This window comes from Nannospalax galili, unplaced genomic scaffold (genome assembly GCF_000622305.1).
Source record: "Nannospalax galili isolate Female #2095 unplaced genomic scaffold, S.galili_v1.0 scaffold1231, whole genome shotgun sequence".
NCBI lineage: Eukaryota > Metazoa > Chordata > Mammalia > Rodentia > Spalacidae > Nannospalax > Nannospalax galili.
This window is the reverse complement of record NW_008329696.1, coordinates 426,521-446,283: the sequence shown is the minus strand read 5'-3', so window position 1 is coordinate 446,283 and position 19,763 is coordinate 426,521.

Sequence of the window (19,763 nt, the reverse complement as noted above, 5' to 3'; positions counted from 1 at the left end):
TTCTGTCCACAGGACTCATGGGTCAAGCCCCTGGGCTATCCTGGACCAGACTAACTCTTGGCCCCTTCTCACAGTGCTTGAGTCTCATGGGTTAGGGTATATATTCTTTAGTGGCTTTTCTGAGCCTTTACCTCGCTCTGAAAAACAGCTTCCTGGGATGACACAAGTCTCTCTGTTTGCCTATAATGGAGTTCTCTGTTTGCATTGAAAACTTTGACTTGAGTCCCTGCATTAAATAGTTTTTGCCTAAAGTTCAAGGCCAGGCTGGGCTATGAAGAAAGAGCCAGACTTACACAAAAGTAAAAACCCAAAACAACCAATTTCAAATAAGACCAAAATACAGAAAATGGGTTGGAGAGATAGAAGGTTAATGGCTAAGAGCCCTGGCTGCTCTTTTAAAGGACCTGGGTTCAGTTCCCAGCACCCACATGGCAGCTAACAACCACTTATAACTCCAGTTCCAGAAGAATCTAATGCCTTCTGACCTCTGTGCGCATTTCAGGACATAGGTGCACTTACACACGTGCAGGCAATACACTCACACTCATAAAATAAAAATAATAGGGGCTGGAGAGATGGCTCAGCAGGTAAGAGCACTGACTGCTCTTACAGAGGACCTGGGTTCGATTCCCAGCATCCACATGGTGGCTATGAATCGTTCTTAACTCCAGTTCCAGGGGAATCCAAAACCCTCTTCTGACCTCTGTGGCACTGCACGATATGGGTGCACTCACGTACATGCAGGCAATACACTCGTACACCTAAAATTAAAATAACAAAATTGAAAAACTAAAAACAATAAATAAAAAATTTAAAATACAGAATACACACACACACACATACACACACACAACAAAACAAAAAACAACTTCTACCTCAGCTTCCTGTGGATTCGGAGCTCGTGCTTCTGTAACGAGGACAAGTTGAGTATGTGTTCAGTAGTGAAGACTGGAAAGCTGAACAAAAGGTTTGGAGATACTGGTCTGTTTTGCTCACAGAGTAATCATGCTAGTTACAGATACTTCTGTGTGTCAAGAATCCCTAATGGCCACTGTCTGCTTTTCTTCTCCATCTCCCTGGGCAAGGTGGGTTTTATTCTCAGACTTGCTGCCTCATGGTGGCAAGATGGCTGCTCAGTTTCAGACACCCTATCTGCATGTAAGGCAGGAGAAAAGAAAGAGGAGCAGTGCCTACTACAACCTGTGCCGTTTTCTCTGGCAGTCATCTCTCCCCTGAGTGTGCCTGTGGAGGGCCACCTACACGGAGGCCGAACTTCACAGAGCTAATCCAGACCTGTCATGTTCCAACCACTCAGAGCAATAAGCCACAGAGTATAAGACCTAGTCCTGGCTTTGGGGAAAGGAACGCACTGGTATTTATAGATGACAGACCCATTTTGAGGCTGCAGTCCCATATGGTCCCCAAAGAACGAATGTGGACTACAGGACATAGGGCACGGTTAAGCCCAATGTCCTTGGTGATTATTGGGGGTACAGGGGCAGGGTGACCTGAACTGGGGCTGGCTTGGCTTTCTTACTTCATCGCTGTCTTGTCTGGGAGTCCTGTCTTCCTCTAAACATCTAGAGGGATCAGGAAGCAGCTTTGTCTGAATCAGGGCTGCTATCCCAGCTGTGTCTAGTGCTCACATCCAGGTTAGCTGGCAGTTACTACCTTCAGATGATCAAGGCAAAGTGCATCGGGACCTTTGCGAACCCTTGGAAGACATACTATTTTTCTCTGTCTGCGTAATTGTTGAGGAAGAAGCCGGAGAAGGTATTCTAATTAATTAGAGCATGTATTTGAGGATGCCACAGTGTGCCTGACTCAGGACCAGAATCCAAATTTCCCACTTATCTGCCTCCACCAACCATGACCCCACAGTGCCCCTTTCCTTCCCGCATTTGTATTTGTGTGTGAGCTGCAGTTGGTGACCGGAGCCTTATTAGCGGGTAGAAATTTTACTTTCAAATGACCATTAACCTACTGAGCATCCACAGTGTGCTGATAAGTGAACCCGGTCAGGACCCTATCTATTTCTCTCCATTATCCCTCAGATGTCCAGAGCAGATTCTCAGCCCCAGAACCTCCTAGCCCAGAAGACTTTGTGCACTTGGCTTGTTCCCTCAGTCTCTCTTGTACAAGTCTCTCTCTTTCCCACCTTGTGTCCCAGAGTCCCCATCACCAAATGTGACTTGCTGGCTTTTTCCGTTAGAATGTGGACCATCAGGGAGGACAGAACACTGAGCCACAATGCAAACAGCCTGGGCTGCACTCAGCACTGAGTTGGCAGGTGTGGCACCTCCCTGCTGGGCACTTCTTGCGAGCTCCCTACTCTCTGAGAAGGAAGACTGAGATCTGGGACGGGGTTTAGAAACCCAGCCCAGCTCCTGGGTTTCCTAGGCAAAACTCCTGCTTGGCTGGAATTCTGTCCACTCTTGGCAAAGGCCTCACTTCCTGTCTCCAAGGGAGAGGGGCTTATAAAAAGGCATAAAAATGAGGCTCCTAAAGACATCCTGGACGGCAACTAGATGTTGCAAAATTACATTTTGATGAGTTCAGTGTAAATGAACCAGAAACATATGGATTCAATTTCCCTCGGAATCCACATGGGTTTAAAAACCAAGGGGGCGGGGGAGAATGCATTTAGGGAAGAGCATTTTAGGTCTCAGCAAATGCCCCACATTTGTAAACAGCAGTTTGAGGTTTGTGATGATTGTATCCTGGGCTGGGTTCCTCTCCTAATAATAGAATGGACAGGATGTCTTGCAGCAGCATTGCAAAACGCACCCAGGGAGAAACACCCAAACGGGTTTTTGCCCTTTTCCCTGTCTCTGCTCTCCATGTTCTGTGAAACTCTGGTGGGCACCCAGTTATCCTGCTGGGGTTTGACACCCGCACCTTCTGCCCTTTCTCTGCTTCTGTAAAGATAGTGTCCCAAGGGTACCATCAGTGACTACCAAGTGCCAGGTTCCACATGGAGGATCTCAACAGGTGCAATTTCTTTAGAAAGTAGGGAGCATCAATTGTGCTTTAAAAGAAAAGGATTGAAGTTTAGGATGTGAAGTTCAAGGTTGCTTAACCAGTAGGCACCAAGGATAGAACAGAAAGCTGAGGATTTTGAGTGAAAGTCCAGAGATTTCCTCTTCTTACAAATGTTTCCAATTTCTTCCTTTTTTAAAAAAAAGATTATTTTTTATTTTACGTAGGCAAGTGTTTTGTCTGTATGGGTGTATGTCTATGTACATGCAATACCTGTGGAGGCCAGAAGAGGACATAGGATTCCCAGGAACTGTAGTTACAGATCCTTGTGAATTTTCATGTCGGTGCTGGGAACTGAACCTGGGTCCTCTGCAACTTCAGGCAGTGCTCTTAACTGCTGAGCCATCTCTCTTACCCTCATCTCTCAAATTTCTAAATTTCAAGAAGGTTCAGCAAGGTTTGAGAGACACCTGAATGCACCCAGAACTGCAGCTCCACCTGAAGACTGGAGCAAACTTAGCACAAGGACATTCATGTGAGGCTTAGAGAAGTTCTAGAAATTTCCAGGCATTTTCTTGGGAGAAGAGGTAAAGAAACAGAGGGAAGCATGGACTGATGGAAACCCTTGCCCCTGTCCTCTCCCAGGGCAGGCCACTTGCCTCTGCTTTATTTCTGGACCCAGTGTGTAAGACTTTGACTGTAGAAGGTTTTGTGGCTCAAGTTTGAAAATCAATGACTCAAAGGATGCTGGGTGGCAGCCATCCCTGTCCCCCGAGTCCAGTTCTGCAGATGGCCAGGTCATTCCACGATGTGCCATTGGCTTGTTTTCTCTTTGTGTTCTGAGCTTTTATGGCTGCTACCAGAATGCTGGAGCTGAGAATGAGCGAGCACACCCATCCATTTGGACTCTTCTCTGTTCAAACCTGAGACAAAGCATTAATCAGAAAAACAAGATGGAGGCACTCCTCCCGGGAGTCACCTTGGGAAGAGGACCATGTGAGGTAACGAGCTGGTGGTAAGTTCTGGGCATCAGAAAATTTTTGGCTTCCTACACCAATATGCTAATCAAAGGGGTGGTCCGGTAGACGCCAGCTGCTCTATTCACCAGACGTTCAGAGGTAATGCTTTGTGCCACTCTGTCCAAATTGCTGACCCTTGTGGGACAGACCCTTTTTGGCTCTTGACTGATGGAAGGAGCCACAAGACTGTACTGTCTCAGGTCCCCCAGGAAAAGAGCTGCCTAGACCCGCCTAGGTACATCCTGAAAAGCCCAGCCAAGACAGAGTCATCTGATTGCTATTAGGCTCTGCGACTTTCTTTATTGGCAAACATTCTGTCAGCAGCTTCTCCTTGCAGAGCGGCCCAGATGTGCTTACAAAGAGCTCTGGGTTCATCCCATCCTCACTCAGCCCCAAGCCCACAGCCACTTTGCCAGACTTTATTCTGGCCCAGGTGTCCAGCGGCAGCCAAAGACCTAGTTGAGGGACAAGGGAAGGAGTCTGACCCTCTATGTGCCTGAGGGTCCATCCCCTTGAGCCGCAGAGCAGACCCTGAGTGGGGTGGAGAAAGCTGGCTTTATGATAACCCTGGACATCCTTTGGGGTGATGCAGAGTCACACTCCAGCCCTCCTTTGGCACTCACTCTTTAATCATTCACCACCAGGGTGATTTCCATCTGCTCTTGGGTCTGAATCTCCTCTTTGAAAAAACTGTTGGCTTCTGTGTTTGAGCTGAGGTTGGCCCCAGGTGTAGCTCAGGATACTGTCCAGGTGGCCTTTACCAACTTGTCTCTCATGATAGAGGTGGACATCACGGTGTTCTCTATGTAAAAGAGGACTATGAAATTGGGGTTAACCCTGCTGTCATCAAGGGAAGGCTACATTTTTGGAGCATGTGCATGTCCCTGGATTGCCTCCTCAACATCCACACTTGGTTTTTTCAGTCAGTTGGAGAATCTGGATTTTCTCTAGGGAACCCATGCTGCTAGCCACCCTCCTAGTTTACTTAGGGTTGTCCTTGCTTCTGCTGTTTCTTGTAGCTGGGGGCGGGGGAGTAGATTGATAGGTCTTCTTCCCTATTCTCTCTGACAGTTTTAATTTTCACCATTTCTGTAAGGAAGGCTCTCCAGTGAAAAAGAATGGGGGGAGCATCATTTCTCTTCCGTGTCACCTTTCTTTGGACAGAAGCCCTTAGACTCAAGGACACTCACCTCCGAGCCAACACAGGCATGTCTCTCCCTTTATGGTCTTAGTGATTGTGGATGAGAGGGACCTGTGTTGCCATCACAAACTCACTGCATGTCTGTATTTCCCCCCTCAAAGATACTCTTACCAATGTCCTTGTTCAGAAGAGAGGCTGAGGTCTGGAAAGAGGGCAGGAGCTCTTCAGGGTCTCTCAGAAAACCCACATCAGAGGCAGATTCCAGCCAAGCTTGGAGTTATGTACAAGCCCCTGCTACCTGGGAGGCTGGGACAGGACATCTACAAGTTCAAGGCCAGCCTGGGCTACATGATGAGTTCAAGGTCATCCTGTGCAACTCAACAAGATTCTGTCTCAAAAAGAAAAATAAAAAAAGGGCTAAGACTATAGTTCACCATCAGAGTACTCGACTAGCATGTGTGAGATCCCGGGTTCAATCTTTGGTACTGAAAAAGAAAAACTTTCAAAAGTTTCACTGCTTAAAAACACTGCCAACCTTTGGTGCCCTCTGTCCATTTAGAGGGTACCACAGTACATTAAGCCATTCTTATTAAAGAATGGTTTGGGGGCACACCAGGCTGTCCTCTGCAGTAGTCTAGATAGTAAAACCCTGTTGCTTAGCTCCGTGTTTGACTTGTTTATGACAATCATGCTAACTGACACCAACTCAGTACTCAGTGATGGGCTTGCCATAAAAAGGAAACTCACTTCTGGCACACGAGGCATAAGCCAGCATCTGTTAGGAGCAGGGTAGGGGATAGAACTTTCTACATACAGGTTCCCCTCCCCTAAAAGGTGATATAAGAAAGAGGAAATCCTTAAAATCTTTCTTCTTTTAGACATTATTTGGTACTAGGATGTTTAATCTCGATTGTCAGCTTGATTAGATTGAAAAATACCAAGGAAATTATTTATCTATGTATTTGGTCTTTTTTGAGATAGGATCTTCATGTAGCTCCGGTTTGCCTGGAACTCACTATGTAGACCAGGCTGGCCTTGATCTTACAGAGATAGGCCTGCCTCTGCCTCCTAAGTGCTGGAACTAAAGGGGTATGTCACCACATCAAGCTTAACAAAGGAATTATTAAAGTATACTTCTGGATATGTCCATGAGGAAGTGTCCTGAGGGGAGTAATTAAGGGAAGAAAGGAGATTCACTTTGAATGTGGGCATTGCCATTTGATAGGTTGGAGATGTGGATGAAATAAAACTCAAGAAAGGAGAAAGACAGTTGAATGCCTGCATTCTCTTCTCTCTGCTTCCTGTCTGACATGAAGTAAGCAGCTTTCCCTCACCAAATTCTTCTGCCATGATGTTTCTGCCTCAGCACAGGTCTAAAAGCAGTGGAGCCAGCTGACCATGGACTGAAAGCTCTGTCACTACTGACACTTTGGACCTAAGTAACTATTTCTTCCCTTAAGTTGTTTTTTTCAGTTATTTTTGTCACAGTAACATAAAACTAACATGAGTACTTTGGGAAGAACCATTTTGAGAGCAAGAGACTTGGATGTCAAGAGCTGTGTGTCTTCTGTGACGTCAACATGGTGGGTAGAAGAAAGGGGCTGGGCAATAATGACCATTACCAAATCATCTGGAGCCCTGACAGTTTCTGGATTTCAATGACTATTATTTAGACAAGTCAGAATGGGGATTCCTGTTACTTGGTATTTGAATGTCTGACTGCATATTTCTATGAACGTCTGCCTTCAGCAGCATTATAGGCCATGGGCGGTTGAGCAAAGGTAATTCTGTATCAGTTATTTCTGTATCGCTGATATCAAGATACGTAGAAGAAACAAGGGAACAAAGGTTTATTTTGGCTCACAGTTTCAAAGGATTTCAGTCCACAGATGCAGAAGTACATTTTGGTGGCTGCTCACATGCTGCAAACCAGGAAGCAGAAAGTGTGCACTAGAACTAATAGCCAGGTCTGCCTTTTAGAGCTCAAATCTAGTGACCTGCTTCCACAAGCTAGGTCCTACCCCCTAAAGGCTCCACAGCCTCCTAAAATAAATGTTCAAAACACAAGACTATGGGGCACATTTCAAATTCAAACATGAACATCTGTTCATGTAGCTAATCTGTCCCTTGATCTTCTGTCTTCTTCTCTGCAGAATGATGGACCATTATAGCTGGGAGGCACTTAACCCTTTGGGAGGCACAGATGGGGCTCCTTCCCATCCCATCTCATCCTTCTTCCTACTAACTTGGAAAGAGTTGTTCATTGAGAGTTTGTGTGGGTTTATTTATTTTTAATAGTAAACTCATATTTTAGATACCCCCTGGGTGTTTCTGTTTATTTGGGCTCTGATACAAAAACCATGGATCTACTCACAAAATATGAAGATTTGAAAAATAGGATTATAGTCCAGAGGTAGGCTCCCTTTGAAGGGATGGGTGGCCTGCCTGCTACTTTGTCTGGCCAGAGAGAAGCCATTGTGCAGTGTTGTTTATGACTAGTGATCTTGGGATATGTCCACTGTTGTCACTGTCTGATTTTCCCATAGGACTTCCTCAAGTCAGCTCAGGAGACAACACCTGTGGCTGGATACATCCTCAGTGGATGAAAAAGTCCCTGTTCCAATAAGTCCCCATCATGTCGGGGGATGAGAAAACAACTGATACTTAACCCTGCCACTAGCAGAGCACTTGGAGCTGAAGGAAGCATCCTCAGGCCACCAGCCCTGCCCACGGGCAGAAAGATGATCAGGAAGGTTGCTTAAATGGACTTCCATCTTGGCTTGCAGACCTGTTTCTTGGGGTATCCTATCTGTTCCTGCCTCTGATGGTTCTATCTTACACATTCTCTGCTAATTTCCAACCTGTTTCAATTAGCCTTTCATCAGTTGCTGAGGGTCAGTCTCACACTAGACTGAGAAAAACTAAGTTACTCAATGGTTTCTTCCTCTTCCCACCCTTCCCCCAAAAGTGTCCTGTCTTAGCATCCCATGTGTGTGATATGCCTCATCCCAGGTGTGGGAGACAGGCTTGAGCCTAGGGTGAATGTCTTATTGACAGCCATACAGCAGGCCCGAGGCAATGGCTGTATGCTGGAGCCACAAGAAATGCCTTGTGACCTTTGCTCCCATTGGCAGATCATGAGACTGATGCCTAGAGCTCACCACTCCCTAATCACCACCCTTGGAATTCCAAATTGCAACACTTAGATATTGCAATAGTCAGGGTCATGTGGTTTCCAGGAATCCAGGCTCTGTAATCTGAAACCCAGTATGCTAATGAGGCATCCTACCCATTATTCTGTGATAGGACATTAAGCCTGTTATGCTAATAGGATGCTAAGTCTGTTATGCTAATAAGGTATCCTACTTGCTGTACTGTGATAGGACACTAAACCTGTTATGCTAATGAGGTATCCTACTTGCTGTGCTGTGATTTGACCACTACCCCTATATAAGCTTGTGCCTTCCTGCAATAAACCAGACCTGTGTCACTGAACCTGGTCTCCTGTGTCTGAGTGTGGCTCTGCTGACACAGTCTCCTCACCAGCCCTGGGGCCCGGGACCGGCAGAAGCAACAAAGACAGGAGGCAGCACAGGGTGAGCCGAAGAGCTGCTTCAGTGCCAGGCAAGCAGAAGAGCTGCCTCAGCACTGAGCAAGCAGCAGAGCAGTCTCAGCCCAGGGTGAGCGGAGGAGCAGCCTCAGTGCCCATGAGAACGAAGGAGCGGCACCTGTGAGAACAGAGGAGTGGCCGCCGCTGACAGTGACCGCACCCAGGGACCTGGATCCCATGCCTTGTACTGTCCTGCGGTCATGACTTCATCAGTTAACCCATCCATTTCTGGAATTGTGAGGTTTTTTTTGTTTTTTGTTTTTTTCTTTCCTCTTGGAATGTTCAAATCCACCTCCCCGTGGTCTCAAATCCAGTTTTGAAACTTCCATACTGGCAAAAATTTATTTTGTTTGGGTTTTTAGTTGCCTTCTGGTTGTAGTCAAATCCAAAAAGTATTTCTACTTGTTATTTTAGGTGGACATGGATGCCCCTACTTTAAGGTACACTTCCATCCCCACACCCTCTTGGCTTCTGTGACCCCATCCTCATCTTCCTCTTAGCTTACCTGTCAATTTCTCAACTTTACTGGCTCAGTCCACTTCCCCCACAAGCCTCTAAATGTGCTTGTGTGTCTTCTTTTCCTACCCCCATAATCTCTCAGGTAATCTCACACAACTGCAGATTGCTCCCACTTCTGTGTCTTTAGTCTACACTTCTCTAAGCAGTCAAATTTGAATTTTCATAAGTCACATTGGTGGTGCTTCAGCCATACGAAAATTAATTATACCCAAAATGGTACCCTTCCCTCAGCTCCAACCAACCCTGTGGAGTAGAGAGTTCTAAGTTATCCCCTCAAATTTACCAACCCATCTGGGATACAAGGCCTGCATGGTTCCCAGGACTATGTATATGATGGGTTTTATTTCCATAATTAGACTGTTATGTGCTGCAATTGACCTTAAGAAAAGGAAATGTGCAGTGGGTGGCAGGGGGGACTTACTGGATCCAATGGGGTCATTAAGAACAGAGTGATTCCTCCATTCAGTGGGAGAAAAGGGACTCAGAGGGATTCAACCTGAATGAAGCTCTTTGTTGCTGTACATGCAGTGGAGAGATGAGACACTCATAGGGTAGAGACCTGAGTGGCCCCTAGCAGCTCAGTGTGATCTCTGACCACGAGAAGCCATCACAGTGGGATTTCAGTCTTACAACCACAAGAAACTGAACTGTTTCATCAACTTAGCTTGAAACACTGTGCAAGAATCCAGGTCTGTGCCAGACTACTGACCTGCATACATTTTTGAGATAATGAATTTGTGCTGTTTCAAACCACTGAGTTAGTGTTGTCAAACAACAAGGTCTAATACCTTTCCCCATAGCCATTCCATCTCAATGGCTATCACCCTTATTCAATTCATTGGTTGAAACAGAAACTTTTCTTTCTACGTTCTTCTATCCCTACATCCAAATCCTCAGCAAGTCTTCCCTCTTATCTTTTAAATTTATTTTTAATTGTGTGTGTGTGCATGCACAAATGTGTGTGTGTTTATGTGTACATGTGTGCAGTGCCTAAGGAGGCCAAAAGAGGGCGTTGGATCCCCTGGAGCTGGAGTTACAGATGCTTGTGAGTTACCTAATGTAGATTCTGGGAACTGAACTCAGGTCCTCTGCAAGAGCAGTATGTCCTCTCTCCATATCCTCTCCTCTTCTTTAACATATAGTCTACTCTTCTCCCCTTTTTTGTTCCCATCATGCCGTTGCATCATGCCTCATGATTCCAACAGTCATTTGCCTCCACATCTGCCCTGACTGATCCACACGGTAGCCAGAGCACTGTTCTAAAAGTATCAATCAAACCATATTCTCCCTTGTTTAAAATCCATCAGCAGCTCCTAGTACTCAGAAAATAAACATCTTTTCTCACCAGCTTCTACCAAGTTCTTCATGAGCTGGCCTCTGCATACTTCTCCAAAGTCATTTCATGGCATCATCCCCTGGGCTTGGCAACATTGGTTACCTCCTTCATAGCACACACACCAATTTGAAGCTATGTGGGTGGCATGTGGATGGTGGATATCTGCCTTCTGGACTAGTCTGCAGAATCCACAGCAGCTGAGATAATTTCTACTTGTGTTAACATTGCAGTATCTATACAGGGAAACTCCTGGCAAAGCCTTTTTCCCTCAACTGAGTGGAACAAATGCTCTTCTCTAGGCCTTTGATGTTCTTTGTGGAAGCCAGGAACTCCCCAGAATATCCATGTGTAGTGTAACCATGGGTGACCAAGAGAAGATGGGGAGAAAGGGATATGGGGGCCACATTGACTACTATGCTTATCCATTGGCATCTGCTAGACACCTCTTTCCCATGAGGACAGTCTCAGAGGGTTTCTTTATGGGAGTTGAGCTCCTGTCCCCTGGTCCCCCACCCTTAGTGTCTCGTGAGGTCATGCTGTAGGGTCTGTAAGAACCTCTTTTCTGTAGGAACCTCAAAAAGAGAGATGTGAGGCTAACTCTCTGCCAGAGAGCCAGAAGGGACCTATTTCAGTACATCCCACAGCAGGGAGATAGGGAGAAGTAGATCTCTACTATCTCCTCTAGGTGGCTAGGTAGCTGTTCTTCTACAGGAAGCCTCTGTGCGTTGCTTGTGGACAAAGCTTGGTCTGTCAATTTGTGAGAAGAGCTCGTTCCTTTGAGAGTTGGGACATGCAAAGCCAACAAAGACATGATCACTAGCATCAGCTGCTTCTTCAGTGGGAGAAGACCATGGCCATCATGAAACACTAGTGCAGGACCTTCTCCCTAACATTGCTGAGGGCAGGTCCTCCCAGAGCCCCTTCAAGCCTGTGGGATCTCATATGATCAAATGAAAATCCCACAAAGCAGGACCCAAGTATCCCATGGACTGACTGTAAATATGTAGAAATAGGGTGGACTTCTCTGAGTCTCAGATTCTCCATTGTAAATGTGGATGCTCTTTTCCCCATTTCCCTGACCTGAGAGGGACCTGTTCCAAAGATAACATGAGATGACAGAGATAAAGGGCTTAACACAGTTTCCATATCCTGCAACTGAGAAGGGATTTGACAGTGGAAGCGGTTACCATTCTAACGTAATTTGTCTCCATAGGCTCCTGTGTTTGAACACTTGGTGCCCATCTGGTGGTGCTGTTTTGAGAGATAACAGATTCTTTAGGACATGGATCATAGCTCGCAGACATAGGTTACTAGGGATGGGCCTTGAAGGTTATACTTACCTCCAGGCCTGGCCACACTCTCTCCTACTTGATTTTATAAGGTGTGAAGGTATGTGCTTCCATCACCACAACTGAGCTGCTCTAGCTGTCATGGCATCCCTGCCATGATCGACTGGTATCCCCTAAAACTGTGAGCCACCTAGTTAGCTTTAACTGTCATCTTGGCACAGCTACTCACCTGAGAAGGGCGTCTCAAGTGAGGGATTTCCTAGGTCAGATTGACCTATGGGCATGTCTTTGGGGGGCTGTCTTATTATTAACTAATATAGAAGGGACAAGTCCACTATGGTGGTACCATTCCCTGAGCAGATGGTCTTGGACTGTATAAGAAAGCTAGCTAGGCATAAGTCTCTGAGGAGCCAGCAAGCAGCCTTCTTTCCAAAATTTCTGCTCCAAGTCCCTTCTTGAGTTCCTGCCCTAATTCCCTTCAGTGATGGACTGTGACTGGTAAAGTAAAATAAACCCTTTCCTCCTCTAAATTGCTTTTTGTTAGAGTGTTTTATCGTAGCAACAGAATGAAACTAGAGCAGTCATGTATTTTGTCATAGCAATGAGGAGCATACTAATAGGGACGTCATTATGTTATTTTTGTTGTTGATTGTTACCATCAGTGACGAAATTCTACTCCAACACCTTGTTCTAGATCTACAGCTTGAAATCTGTTGAAGGGACAAAATAGTAATAAAACATTGAAAGTCCAGAGGGCTATGGAGTCCATTTGTTAACGTATCGGGTTGTATTTTTTCTTTATGTAAGTTCTTGGAGTCTCCAGAGGTCACACTGTGCTGGGCTATCCCCAGGGATCAGGAAGACAAGCCTGGAGCCCTATGGGACAGGAACCTGGGCCTGAGAGGAGAAAGCCCTGCCCTGTCCTGCCCCCGACAGAGCCTGGGGATCCATGAGCCTAGCTCAGGGCCCCCTTGGGGAAGAAAAGCAGGATGGGAGAGAGGACATGTCAGCGTTTCCCTGGCTTTGCAGAGAGCTGTGGCTTCGAAGGTGCTGAGAAAGCCTATGGGAAATCGCAGGCCAACATGCTGAGCTGGGACACCGTCCCCTGGGCGGCTTCTGCTCATCCCCAGGGCTTCTCTGCCCAGTAGGACCAAGAGTGTGCAGCTCAGAAACCAACCATCCAAAGAGTGTCTTTGGCCCAGTGTTTACTCAGGGCTGATGGATGACCTTACTGTCTCTTACACCCATGTCCACCAGGATGCAGTTGAATGTGTGAACTGGAAGTACTTGCCCCATCACTACAAGTAGGCTCCTTATTCAGTTGGCAGTCACCACCCCCATGGGAATCACCCCCATTTTCAGCAATGGTGCAAGCACTCATACAAAGCTTGTCAGAAATAAGATAAGATTCATAAGAATTTTTCCTAGAGAAAGAAGGAAAAGTGTTGATTGGCCATGTGACCTTGGGAGCAAAACCTCAAGGGCTTCTGGGAAGGAAAGATGACTGTTCAAATGCTTGAAGGAAAGCTAAGAAGGGTGTACCTAAGAGCAGACAGGATAGATGTCAATGGCCAGATTTTACCTGTAGAAGCCCTTCACTGGGATTCCCAGTGCTTAGCATGTAGGAGACTAAGCCCACAAAACCCGTGGTGGGAGAGGAATAGAGGTGGAAGCCATGGATAAATTCCTGTTTCAACACAGGCTTGACTCAGAGGGAAACAGAGGCAGCTGGCCTAGGTCAGGAGCCAGAGGCAGCAGAGCTCTTATGAGTCAAAGTCCCTGAGAAGCCACAGGAGTCATGGAACATGCTTTTGACCTTCACGTAGCCTGTGGAAATTAGGGTGAGATGTAGATTTGAGTCAAGGGTGGTTATATCTTAAAGGATCAGTGTCAAGGCTTAAGAGATTATGGGCACTGACTGCTTTTGCAAAGGACCCAGGTTCAATTCCCAGCACATACATAGTGGCTAAGAATCATCTGTAACTCCAGGTCCAGGGGAGTCAACACCCTCTTCTGACCTCTTTGGGCATTGTATGCACGGGTAAAACTCAGGGCTGTATAGATGATTGTAGATTAAGATTTTGATTTCTGTTCCTGGGAGTCAGATTAAACCCTTGGAGTTTTCCAAGTGGTAGGGTTGAGTGTCTTTGCTTGTCATGAGTGTCTTGAGTTCCACTTGAATTTAGACTAAAGTGAGAGTCCAAGTTGATGGCTGGCTACAAGGAAACACCCTCCTTGGTAAACATACTGTTAAGTCAGGGCCTGCACAGGAGCTCATGCTGTGCGTTTTTCTTTACCTGGTCCTAGTTAATATCTTTTTTAAAAAACTTAAAACATTTTACTTATTATTTTTATTTTATGTGTATGAGTGTATTGCCTGCATGTATATAAGTACACCCATGTTGTACACTGGCCACAGAGGTCAGAAAAGGACGTCAGATCCCCCAGAACTGAAGTTACAGATGGTTGATAAGCTGCCATATGGGTGCTGGGAATCGAACCCTGGTCTTCTGGAAGAGCAGTCAGTGTTCTTAACTGCTGAGCCATCTCTCCCATCCCCCTAGTTAATGTCTTTTAATAAAACTGTGGTTGAGATGCTGAAGAGATGGCTCAGCAGTTAAGAGCACTGGCTGCTCTTGCAGAAGGCTGGGGTTTAATTCCCAACACCCACACAGTGGCTAACAGCCGTCTGTAACTCCAGTTCCAGGGGAATCTGATGCCCTTTTCTGGCCTCCGTGGGCATTGCACAAAGGGGGTCCACTTACATACATGCAGGCAATACACTCATACACATAAAATAAAAATAAAAATTAAAAAACTCCTGTGGTTGAATGTACAGTGAGCTCCTGAGTTCCACAGTCATGCTAGTGAAAGACTAAGCCAGAGGGATCACTGGATGTCCCCAGATTAGTGAGAAGTATAGATGATCTAGAGCCCCTGAGTTGTGTCTCAAGTGACGACAGTCTTACTTGGGACTGGGAAATCTATGCTCAATCCAGATGGTTAGTGGCAGAATTTGATGGCAACCTATCAGTTGGTTAGTAGAAAATGATCTTTTTCCTTCTGACGACTTATTTTTAATTATGTGTGTGTCTGTACGTGTGCATGCGTGCATGTGAGCACAGGTGCCTGTAGAGAGGCAAGAGGTGCTGATTCCCTGGAGTTGGATTTACAGGCAGTTGTGAGTTACCTGATGTGGGTTCTGGGAACCAATTTGAGTCTTCTGCAAGAGCAGCAAGTGCTCTTACACTGAGTCATCTCTCCAGCCTCTAGAAGTGGAATCTTTAACTCTGAAAAGAGGAAAAAAATCCCTCTTTGGCTCCAAGATCTCTGATCTGGTGGAACACAGTCCTTGCAACAGTCAAGCGGCTTCACAAGCTCAGTGTGCTTTGTTCTTGAAGTCAGGGTGGCGTGGTCTCGTGGCAGGGGCTGCTTGCTCTGAGCTTGCCTGGCTTCTAAAAGGAGCACATGTGAATCATAAGCACAGCTCCGTTTTCGCAGTGGCAGTACCAAGAGTTCTGTTTGGGAGGTCCCCAAGACCGCAGTCTGGTTCTGAGACATCTTCAAGATGCTTCTGCGTACAGGCATATGTTTTTGACTTTGTGTGTTTATTGTATGAGGCTCAGGGAGGTCTGGTGGACGTTATGGGGTGGGGAGGATTCAAGTTCAATGGAAGCCACTCCCTGGCCCAGCCTCTATCCCTTCAGTTAGACAGAGAGTCCCTAAAGAGGTACACATCAGACAGAGTCCAGATCATAAATCTTTCCCTCAGAGAAATATAATTTTGCTGTATTTAAAAATAATTAAACAAATATGTAAAACATGTTTCCATTGCATTAGTTTACTTCATTTGGCCCGGCGACGTGAGGATCATAATTACTTAAATATTTCCCTTTACTATTTTTCAAAACATTTTTCTAAATTGTCAAAAAACATTCTGGAGGCAGTTGGATAAAAAACATAGTGAACATGTGTCTGATTAATTTTTTAAGACAATCAAGATCAAATGCAAAAAAAGAAGATGATTGGAAGCGCTTTCAGAGGGACAATAAAAGACAGAAATCTCAGTGCAGGGAGTGTGGTGAGTCATAGGAATGGAAGAATTTATCATTTTTAGTACAATATTTATTGTAACTCAGATGACAGTCAATGAACCGGCCTGGGGTGTAAATTGCTAGTGGTGGAATGTGGCCTGAAGGAGCTGTGTCCAGGTGGGGATGATCTGCCCAGGGTGTGTAGGAGGCAGGGTGTCCCTGGATGCCCACCGCCGAGCTTGAGAAGCAAGACATCACTGTGAACAGCCATTCTTTGCCGCCTGTCATTACAAACAACTCCAGGGCAAAATCTGCTGGCTTCCTGACAAGCAGATCCGTCCCTCATCTGCCAGATGACGGTCGGGCCACCAACCCGAGGCCATCGATGGAACTGCTCAGTGATGGAAAGCCACTTGTCAAAGGAGGGTTTATGACGTTAACTTGCAAGTACTTCCTTGGCTTGAACTGAATGTTTTTGCTTTATTCGATTTATTTTGTTGAGTCTTTTTTTTCAAACTTATTTTTTAAGTTCCAATAAACAATTGGAATCAGAGAATGTGATTTTTCTTTCTAGAAAAACACTACTGCCTTTCTGCTTTTCTCTCTGGTGTCCAATGTTTGGAAAATGTCACAAGGGAAAGAGCGACAGGGCCTCCAGCTGAGTTTTTCCACCCTTCTGGAAATTGGAAGAAGGTTCCATGCAAGGGGCTGACACAGCAATCGGATCACCTGGCAGTGTGATGGGGGCAACCCCTACTTTGCTTATGCGTTTAGGTCATCAAGTATTGTGGAATTCACACTGGGGCCCTATTCTGTGTCTCACCCAGGGTTTCCTTTGAAGGAAGGAGATACTGGGTGTTAATTTGAATAGAACTATTAGTCAGATCTCATGGGAACTTGAAGCAGGACTGGGGTCCAGGGTGACTTGCTGCAGGGTAAGAAGACTTGGGTTGCTCAGCCGGGTTCCAGGCACTGAAGAGGTTTTGGGCTAAATCTACAGAAAACAAGGTTAACGTGCTCACTAGCTCATCATCTGTCCCCAGAGATGTTGTTCAGGGCCTGGAACACCTCATCTATCTTAGTATTACCCCCTACAGAAAGGTACCAGAAACTCATCTGGGCGGGAGATATCACATACTGATGGGTGTGGGCAGAACCGTTGGAAACATGAATGTCTTTGTTTCTTCTTGACCGCGCCTTTGTTCCTTCACATTCACTCAAGTCAAAGGACACTTGGAGCTCACAGGCAGGGAGGTCTGAATGTGAATGTGAGGGAGATTAGAAGGAATACCATGTAAGGGGGTCAGAGAGCCAAGCCATGGGCTCTTCTGGGAGACCAGTAGGCAGAGCTGAGGCAGAGAGCTTCAAGGACAGCTATAGACTCCAGCATTTCCCCCAAGTCTCAGGCATCTGAGCCTCCCTCCCCCTCTCTCTCTCTCTCTCTCTCTCTCTCTCTCTCTCTCTCTCTCTCTCTCCATGTATGTGGTATGATTATGAGTGTATAATGTGTGTGTGCAGGTGCACTCATACCACAGTGTGCATATGGAGGTCAGGTTTTGCAGCAGGGTCTCTCTTGTCTTGAGGCTATGCTGAGTACTCCAACCAGCTGGCTCGTGGGCTTCCCAGTGACTCTTCTGCCTCCACCTCCCATCTTGCCTGTAGGAATGCTGGGTGTACAGATGTGTGCCACTGCATCTGGCTTTGGGGTTCTGAGATCTGAACCCATGTTCTCGCTCATGCACGGCCTACTTTTACCCACAAAGCCATCTCCCCAGCCTGGTGAGGGGTGTGTTTGTCCACATTTGCAGTGCTCGGCTCCATCTTACTTCACTCTGTTCCAGGATGGGTTTCTGAGCTTTTCTCACCTTCACGGGATCCGTATTTTGATGCATTTTGTACACATAATTTGCTGAGGATTTTTCACCAATCTCTGTGATCATGGGAGTTCCCAGACTGTGTGTGAAGATTTAATGGGAAGTGTCTAGACCCACAGCCCAGAGGTAACTGAGGCCGCTCTGCCACTTTGACTGAACAGCTCCCTCCTTTGGAAATCCTCCACTCAGCAGGGCACCTCTGTATCGAACAGGACTATGGGTTTAACTCCGTTCTCGGGCATGGCATCAATCATGTGTCGCCCTTGTTAATGAATCTGAGGCCTCGTGAATAATTCAGGGATGCTACCCAGGATACTTGTTGCTCCCAACTGTTAATGAAAATATCAAGGGAATTAATTAACAGTCAATTATATCAATTTTAGATTTGGACATTGATTCTGATGCTGAATGCTCAATCTGCATTTTTTTTGCTCAAACTTCTCTCCTCAATTCTCAACTTGTCCGGGTTGTTTCTAATCAAACTTGTAAGTGGAAAAACGCTCAGATCGTTTCCCTCGCTCCATTCGGCTTCCTTCAGACAAATAAGGATTAGAAAGAACTGACTCGGTGTCACACATTGCCTACAACTGTAGGTGTACAGGCAGCATCTCTGTCTTTGTAGTAAACTGCTTGGGGGAAAAGGGGAGTTTGAATACGTGGTTAATAAATTACCAACGAAGGCAAAAGAAAGCAAAAAAAAAAATACTCTGCTCATTATTTCCACAGATATGTATATATTTTGTCCTAATCATCACATGGAAAAGCTTTTTGAGAGATGGGGAGACCTAAGGGAATTGCAGGTAGCTGTTTATTGCCTGCCTGTCACAACTGAAGCGTACGGTTTTGTCTGATTTGCAAGTGGGACAAGTTTGTTAGGCATTTGCTGAGCGTCACCTACGAAGGAACTTTCTCAACCTTCTCTGATCTTTGATAGTAAGAAAAGGCATTTCATTGAAAACAGTCTTTGCATGATTTGGCACGAGTCATCTAGACTGCTTTATGAAAAATGACAGCTAGTAGGAAAGTAATTAAAGATGTATTTTGCTGAAAGCAAAAGTATTTTTGGAATCAATACCAACCATCTTTAATTTGCGAGCTCTTTCCACAATCATTGTTTGTTATGGCTGGCAGGGGTGGGGATCTTAACTCCAGAGGACAGGGGGTGCCAGCCCCTTTGTGACATCACTTTTGGGTCCTCCACCACTCAGTGCAGTGTGGGGTGAAGGAGCCTGAGGACCTCTCACTGGCCAGCTGGCACCTCCTTTCGTTCCTCCTAGGGTGGCAGAAATCTTTGCAAAATAGCAGTGCAGGCTAAGGTTGGAGCAGTATGGCTGCTTAGGTCAGAGACCAAGGGGCAGAGTCCATTCACTGCATTTAGGATTCTCGCCTCTGGCTCTGCATTCTTCCCTTATAGGAGCATCTTCCATGGCTGGTCGAGCAGCCCCTGCAGGTTAGGGTTCAGGTTTACCTCATACACTTCCAGTGTGTGGAACCTTGGCTGAGGCTTAAGAGGCTAGACTTCCAAACTCTCTCCCTCACCCACCTCTCTCTTTCTCGGTCCTGACTCCCACTCATTTTCCAGATGACTTCCTGCAGGAAGCCTTCTTAGGGTGCCTCCACCTTTGCAATTGTGTCCCATAGAATCAGCTCCTTTCTCACCTCATTCCAATTGCAATGTCCTTGGTTGATGGCCCATCTTCCTTACCATCTCTAGGAACAGAGACTACAATTTTCTCACCAATTTGCACTCGGCTCATAGTTTAGGACCTTGCATAAGCACACCTAGGTGTGAAGGACCCAGTCAGGAGTTGAGGTTAAGAAGTCACATCTGTAGTCATGTCCCTGTTGGGTCTCTCACACCTTTAGCCTGGCGTTGTCTGCATCTAATTTTTGAATATGATTCTAAAGTAGGAAGACACTGGCATACCTCCCCCCCCTTCCCCTTCCCTCTCCCCTCCCCCT